Source organism: Chanodichthys erythropterus, chromosome 13, assembly GCF_024489055.1.
Source record: "Chanodichthys erythropterus isolate Z2021 chromosome 13, ASM2448905v1, whole genome shotgun sequence".
Classification (NCBI taxonomy): Eukaryota; Metazoa; Chordata; class Actinopteri; order Cypriniformes; family Xenocyprididae; genus Chanodichthys; species Chanodichthys erythropterus.
In genome coordinates this window covers 13,578,806-13,587,303 of record NC_090233.1, presented here as the reverse complement: position 1 = coordinate 13,587,303, position 8,498 = coordinate 13,578,806, and positions in this window count along the sequence as shown.

The window sequence follows — 8,498 nt, the reverse complement described above, 5'->3', positions numbered from 1 at the left end:
TACTGCACAAAAAAACAAATTCCCAGATAATGCATAATGTTCCACATGGCAGCGTTCGCAGGGATGTAATCGTTCTGCAATTAATTTCAGATTGGAAATGCTTGCCTCAAGATTGTGGAAGAAGCTGCATGAAGACATGTACTTTATATGATTATATCTTCTTTTAAAAGTATTCATTTTGATGCATGCATGTTTAATAACTTATGTTCTTTCCATAAGGGAAAAAATGTTCACATTGTTGACCTCTATGTTGTTCCCACCTGGAAAGACAAAGATGTGGACCCAGTTCATTGTTTGCCTGTAAGTTCTCATTTGCGATCATATACTCATCAACTGAAAAAGAACTCTATACGTAACAGGCACAGAAGTAAATGCATGCATATTATTTTGTCCAAATACTGTTAGGAAAACGTTAGGTCCAAGGATGTTGTACTATTTCCAGCTTGGAGCAGGCAGCAGGGTGAAGCTGACCACTATCTGCTCTGTGTTGAGTTTCTTTTTATAATCTTTCTAGCTGTAATATTTTCAAATTCAACAGGTAGGGTTGGTGTGATATTAACAAAGTACCCATTGCAGGTTATGTTGGTGGCTAAGAGGGAAATACTTTTTCTTGATTCTCTCCGCCCTGATGGTTTTGGAGATGAGGCTTACAGAACCATAATTAGGTTGAGACTAAAGATATATAATTTACTGGCCTTGTTCCAGGCATGTTATTTGGTTATGATTTCAAAAAGGAGCCACGTTCTCAGGCTTCAAGTTCATTTAAGGGCCTCATTATCAGGCTGCAGACCTGATCATTTAATTACACATGTTTTATTTTGTGTTTTCTTTGGAATGCCAGACACATTGCAGCCTTCATTGCCCCGGGATCCTGGACAGAAAAAACGGGAAGAGACCTTGGGGTATGTTTTAAAGGGCACCTATTATGCCCCTTTTTACAAGATGTAATATTGGTCTTGGGTGTCCCCAGAATGTATTTGTGAAGTTTCAGCACAAAATACCCCACAGTTAATTTATTATAACCATTTGAAAATGTCATTTTTGGGGCCTGTTTTAAAAAGAGCTGTTTTGGTGTGTACCACCTTAAATATAAATGAGCTGCATATCCCCGCCCTGCCTTTGGATGAGGGCGTAAACAGTCGGTAGAAGCAGAATGGCTGAGAATGAGAGACCCGCTGTTTTGTATGGCATTCAGCCGTACATGTTTGAACTAGTGATGGGCAGATCGAGGCTTCATGAAACACTGAAGCAGTTGAAGCAAATGTGCCGTAATGATTCGAGGCTTCGAAACAATCTGACACCCGTCTCCACGGTGACCCCTAGTGGTCAGAGCAGTGCAAATGCAACAAAACTCAGGCCAAACATGCATTAAAAATACACTTTAACAAATGTATTGCAAAAGTTTTATTTAAAGTAAAATCAATTAAATGGAATTAACTAATCATCTAATAAGATTAAATATAGAGTGTCTGTATAATATGTGCTCTTTTCTCTGTTCCATGGCTCAAGCTAAACAGGCCAATAAGATATGAATAACTACCACTATTAATTTTAATTATTCTAATGTATAATTAAAACATCTACAACTGTATAAAACTGATCGGAGATCAGGTAAAACCATAGGGTAAAGCCCTAGACACTTGTTCAATAGTTCTCAGTGAATCTGCATGATTCATGGGCTCACTTTATCATCGCCCTCTACCGGTGAACCATTGAAATTTTGAACTGTTTTGAAACAGTGATGACGTAATGAAGCCTCGTTTACTAAAATCACGTGACTTTGGCAGTTTGATACACGCTCCGAATCACTGATTCGAAACAAAAGGAGTGGGGGTTCAATCTTCAACTGGCTGGCGGCAGCAGCCACTGACAGGTCACATGACCTGGTGGCAGCTGCCAGTCTGATTCTGGCAGGTCACGTGACCTGCCAGTGGCGCTGGTGGCAGCTGCCAGTCTTGATTCTGGCAGGTCTGTCAGCGGTGGCTGGCAGAGTGTAACGCGTACCTTATTTCTATCGTTGCATGGAAATACATAATTGTATTATTATTAATATAATCTTATGACTCTATTCTTTTGTATGGTGGACGTTTTAGATGGGTTTATCTCAATTAAAGCAGTCAAATGACCGTGATCTCAACTGGTGGAAAATGACGCTCAGCCCAGCCAGCCACTACTGAGACGCGAGTATAACGCGTTCTCTAATCACAGTCCCAGTGCATGTGTGTATGAAATATGATACTCAAAAGTATGTGCGTGTTTTTGTTGTTGAGCATCATATTTATACATCAGGCTTTTATAGCTCAATTTTTTGAAAATCAATCATAATATGTTCCCCGAAAGCATGCTGTGTTATATTTGACATTTTCCACCAATTGAGATCACGGTCATTTGACTGCTTTAATTGAGATAAACCCATCTAAAACGTCCACCATACAAAAGAATAGAGTCATAATATTATATTAATAATGATAAAATTATGTATTTCCATGCAGCGAGAGTGATTAGAGAACGCGTTATACTCGCGTCTCAGCAGTGGCTGGCTGGTCTATGCGTCATTTTCCACCAGTTGAGATCACGGTCATTTGACTGCTTTAATTGAGATAAACCCATCTAAAACGTCCACCATACAAAAGAATAGAGTCATAATATTATATTAATAATGATAAAATTATGTATTTCCATGCAGCGAGAGTGATTAGAGAACGCGTTATACTCGCGTCTCAGCAGTGGCTGGCTGGGCTATGCGTAATTTTCCACCAGTTGAGATCACGGTGATTTGACTGCTTTAATTGAGATAAACCCATCTAAAACGTCCACCATACAAAAGAATAGAGTCATAATATTATATTAATAATGATAAAATTATGTATTTCCATGCAGCGAGAGTGATTAGAGAACGCGTTATACTCGCGTCTCAGCAGTGGCTGGCTGGTCTATGCGTCATTTTCCACCAGTTGAGATCACGGTCATTTGACTGCTTTAATTGAGATAAACCCATCTAAAACGTCCACCATACAAAAGAATAGAGTCATAATATTATATTAATAATGATAAAATTATGTATTTCCATGCAGCGAGAGTGATTAGAGAGCGCGTTATACTCGCGTCTCAGCAGTGGCTGGCTGGTCTATGCGTCATTTTCCACCAGTTGAGATCACGGTGATTTGACTGCTTTAATAGAGATAAACCCATCTAAAACGTCCACCATACAAAAGAATAGAGTCATAATATTATATTAATAATGATAAAATTATGTATTTCCATGCAGCGAGAGTGATTAGAGAACGCGTTATACTCGCGTCTCAGCAGTGGCTGGCTGGTCTATGCGTCATTTTCCACCAGTTGAGATCACGGTCATTTGACTGCTTTAATTGAGATAAACCCATCTAAAACGTCCACCATACAAAAGAATAGAGTCATAATATTATATTAATAATGATAAAATTATGTATTTCCATGCAGCGAGAGTGATTAGAGAACGCGTTATACTCGCGTCTCAGCAGTGGCTGGCTGGTCTATGCGTCATTTTCCACCAGTTGAGATCACGGTGATTTGACTGCTTTAATTGAGATAAACCCATCTAAAACGTCCACCATACAAAAGAATAGAGTCATAATATTATATTAATAATGATAAAATTATGTATTTCCATGCAGCGAGAGTGATTAGAGAACGCGTTATACTCGCGTCTCAGCAGTGGCTGGCTGGTCTATGCGTCATTTTCCACCAGTTGAGATCACGGTGATTTGACTGCTTTAATTGAGATAAACCCATCTAAAACGTCCACCATACAAAAGAATAGAGTCATAATATTATATTAATAATGATAAAATTATGTATTTCCATGCAGCGAGAGTGATTAGAGAGCGCGTTATACTCGCGTCTCAGCAGTGGCTGGCTGGGCTATGCGTAATTTTCCACCAGTTGAGATCACGGTGATTTGACTGCTTTAATAGAGATAAACCCATCTAAAACGTCCACCATACAAAAGAATAGAGTCATAATATTATATTAATAATGATAAAATTATGTATTTCCATGCAGCGAGAGTGATTAGAGAACGCGTTATACTCGCGTCTCAGCAGTGGCTGGCTGGGCTGAGCGTCATTTTCCACCAGTTGAGATCACGGTGATTTGACTGCTTTAATTGAGATAAACCCATCTAAAACGTGAATTATACAAAAGAATAAAGTCATAATGTTATATTATTAATAATACAATTATGTATTTCCATGCAGCGACAGAGATATAAGGAACGTGTTACACTCTGCCAGCCACCAGAACCTCTGACAGACATGCCATAATCAGACTGGCAGCTGCCACCAGGTCACGTCATTTGTTATTGAATTGGCTGACATCGACTGAAATGACTATTTGCTCAAAAAACATTAAATACACTTACTTCTTCTGGAGGTGACGTTGGATCGCGAACAGTAGGCAACGATCCACACTTGAGGATTAACTTTGAAGCAAGACCTGCTTTGAATTGACCCTCGTTCTCAAAACAGTCAGTCAAAAAATGATTCGCGTATTTTGTAATTTTGAGTGGCGCCTTTCCTTCGTAAATAAAATCCATCCACTGCGTTTTCAGTGGCTCTGATGTCGGAAGTAAGTGAAAACTACTATGTTCATTATTACATCCCACAACAGAACACTTATGTTTCTTAGGAGACATTACCGGCTGTCGTTGAAACAATGGAGGATGGTTGACAGATCACTGACGGCGGGGTCTATGCCAAAACCAGATTGTCAATCAAACCACGTGGGTGGGGCTTAGCGCAATTTTACGTCACAGTGAGAGCAATCTTAGAACAGGGCGTTCTGAGACAGTGCTTATGAATTATTGAGATTGTAAAAAAACCACTGGGTGGATTTTTCTCATTCTAGGGTGGTTTTGCTCACACACTGCCAACACACATTTATGGTCAAACACCATGTAAAAGTGAATTTTGCATAATAGGTGCCCTTTAAATGATGGAATTCTGTAAAGCTAATTTAAAGGATTAGTTTACCCAAATTCTGTAATTAATTACTCACCATCATGTCGTTCCAAACCCGTAAGAGTTCTGTTCATCTTCGGAACACAAAAGATCTTTTTGATAAAATCTGAGCGATTTCTGTCCCTCCATTGACAGCTACTTAACTGACACTTTGAAAATGAACATAAACAGAATGATCAGCCAAAAAAAAAAAAAAAAAAGAACTTAAAGGATTAGTCAACTTTTAAATGAACTATTCCTGATAAGTCCAATATTCATCTTGGATGACATTGGGGTGAGTAAATAATCAGGAAAGGTTTATTTAAAAGTGGACTAATTCTGTAAACCAAACCTGATTGATGCACAAGAAAACAAACCTCTTACGGATGGTGTGTTCTAAAGATAAATGAAAGTCTTATGGGTGTGGAACGGCATGAGAGAGTATTAATGACAGAATTTTCATTTTTGGGTGAACTAACCATTTAAGTATGTATGCATACATGTTTAAACAAGCTAGCAGTTGTTTTTAAACAGTTTTTAAACTCCTTTTTCCAGTTTTTTCCTCAACAGCGTTCAGGGATTTCCTGTGCTGTCTACATGCTGATGGTAAGAATGTTTAATTTGTCAAAGATGTTAGATGATCAAATCAAAGTCTTACTGTGTTTTTGTATTTCACAGTAGGCTCTCAGTACCTGTACCTCGTGCTCATTAACATTCACTGAGGTAAGATGGATTTTTACACAAGTATACCATCAAAATACTGGTATGTGTCAGTTGTTTATTTTTATTTGTGTGTGTTTTTAGGAGGAGGTGCCAATGATTCGTCAGTGGTGGTGCCTTCAGCTGATGGAGAGGTTTTGCCTAGAAGGGTATGACTCCAGATAAAATGTCAATATCTTTGCTGTATTTAATCTAGGACTGGACCTGAATATTTGATTATTAGTGAAGAATATGTTTAGCCTTCTCCCTCCACGGCTTTGAATATTCTGTGTTGATTGCTACCGAATGCTTCAAAGCTAAAAAAAAAAAAGCCCTTATTTAGTCACTGTTAGCAAAGTGATACTAGAAAGGTGTTCTACAAATAGAGTGCATATACATTTTCATTTTTTCCAAAGACATGGACGGAGATTTGCATTCTGGACAGAGGCATCCCAACTCCTTCAGGGAACCCTTGAACCTGTCTATAGGGTATCTAAATCCACCACCAAACTGTTGCCCAGAAGAACAGCTGTGGTTAAAGAGGACACTGATATGGTAAATGATTTTTTTTTTTTTTTTCCATGCTGGAAAAATGGTTCAATTAGTTTATGTGCCATTATTGTCTTATCCAGGTGCAACAACCAACAGTTGTCAGAGACCTATATACAGCATTGTACTGGGTGCAAAATCACAGTGACATGTTTCGTGGGGAGGTGACAGAGCCTGCTTTTCTGAGGATGAACCATGATGACCAACAAAATGCCCTCAGGAAGGTCCAAGAGGGTGCATCCTCTGAAGCAAAGGATGACTTTTTGTTTATATTTCAGCTGCAAGAGGACATGGAAACATTTTTGTCTCACTGTGCTGATAAAGAAGGCCTAAGTGTTAATGCCATGTTCCCCATTGAGCAATTCCAGTAGAGGGGAGGGAGGGAGGGAGGGAGGGAGGGAGGGAGGGAGGGAGGGAGAGAGACGGACGGACAAGAGTGAAGTGAGGCGAGAGAAGGGAGTGGGTTTACTTTTGTGAGGGAGGGAGAGATCAAGGGAGTGAGTGAGTGAGTGAATGAAGGATGGAAGGAATGAGTTCATTTATGAATAAATTGAATAAGTTTTTAAATGCAGACATTTGTTAAAGTATGCTGAAATAAGTAGAATATATCTTTATGAAATTAATGGTAAAATGTAAACTTTTTTGTTTAATTGTACTTTTTCTATTTTATTTAATCAATTTAATTCATGCCAATGTATTAGCATCGATATATTTTACCAAAAAAAAAAAAAGGTATTCATGTCAAAAGAATCACAAGATGGAAGGAATGAGTTCATTTATGAATAAATTGAATGAATACGTAAATTTATTCTGTTTTTTTTTTTTTTTTTTTTTTCAAATGCAGACGTTTAAGTATGCTGAAATAAGTAGAACATGTCTTTAGAAAATGAATATTAAATATAAACAAACACACTTATATTCACATCTGTATTTCCCAAATGGAATCAAGCAAATGTAAAGTATTTCGTTTTTATTGTATTTCATTTTTTCTATTTTATTTAATCAATTTAATTTATGCAATGCATTAACATTGATATATTTAAAAAAAGAAAAGAAAAAGGTATTCATGTCAAAAGAATCACTTATAGAGAACTATTTCCGGTACGGATCGGTTTCGCCCATAGACTGTAAAGGTTTCGCCATACTTCAGACCATAGACATATAATAAACACTAGACGCCCTATTGGCCGCTGGACCGTACGTCAACGGCGCCGCCATGTTGTGCGGGGCAACGTTCCCATAACGCTCATAACTGGAACTGAGAAAAATGCCTGCTTCGTGTGCTGTTTGGGGCTGTACAAATCGCTGCACAACTGAAAACCGGTCTCAGGGAATAACCTTTCACAGGTAAGTCTTAACATTTGTTTCTGGTTGTATTTTCATTATATAATTGATAGTAGCTGGCCACCGGAGTCAGTCAGACTAAAATAGCTAGCGTTGTCACTAGTTAGCTGTGAAAGTTGAGACGTGAGTTTACATGATTTCTAATATAGTTTTAGCTTATGTTATTTTATACACTAAAGTTTAAATATGCATCTCTATTTTATTAAAACCGACTTTTATGACAAGTACTCGTTACGACTAGGTGACTGATATTTTGTTAATCTTAATCTAACCCTTAGGTTAGTTAGCTTTTCACACATTTAAGGTTTCACAAAGACAACGAGTTGAGAAGTAGCTAGAAGGGAAGTTTACCGACTCATCTACATTATTTAAAAGTTTGCCATTAAATGGTGATTTGTTTATATTTTTATTTCTTTTTCAGCCCATTGCAACCAGGGCTACACAAGCCTCAAGGAAAGCTGAGGAGAGCCTGTCAGTGGACTGTTCTCACCATTTCCAAGAGACTGATGGAAAATATATAGCCTTTTGTTGTTATTATTATTATTATTATTATTATACCAATACTATATTATTATTATTGTAGTCACTATTTAATTTACTATTTTTATTATTGTCTATTATTCTGCAATTGATATTACATTGTATTTGCGATTATTATTATTATACCACTATTATTATCAATCTATTATAGTTATGATGTTATTATTGTCTATATTCTGTAAATGATACTACATATTCTATTGCTATTATTATAGTATTATTATACTATATGCTATTATCAATATATTATTATATTATATTATTGTACTTATACTATTTTATAAATCTTCTATTCATTACTATTTTATTTGCTGTATACTGTTTGTTTATTGACAATATTATATACTACATAAACTATTTCTTATTGTGTATAACAAACTATTTACT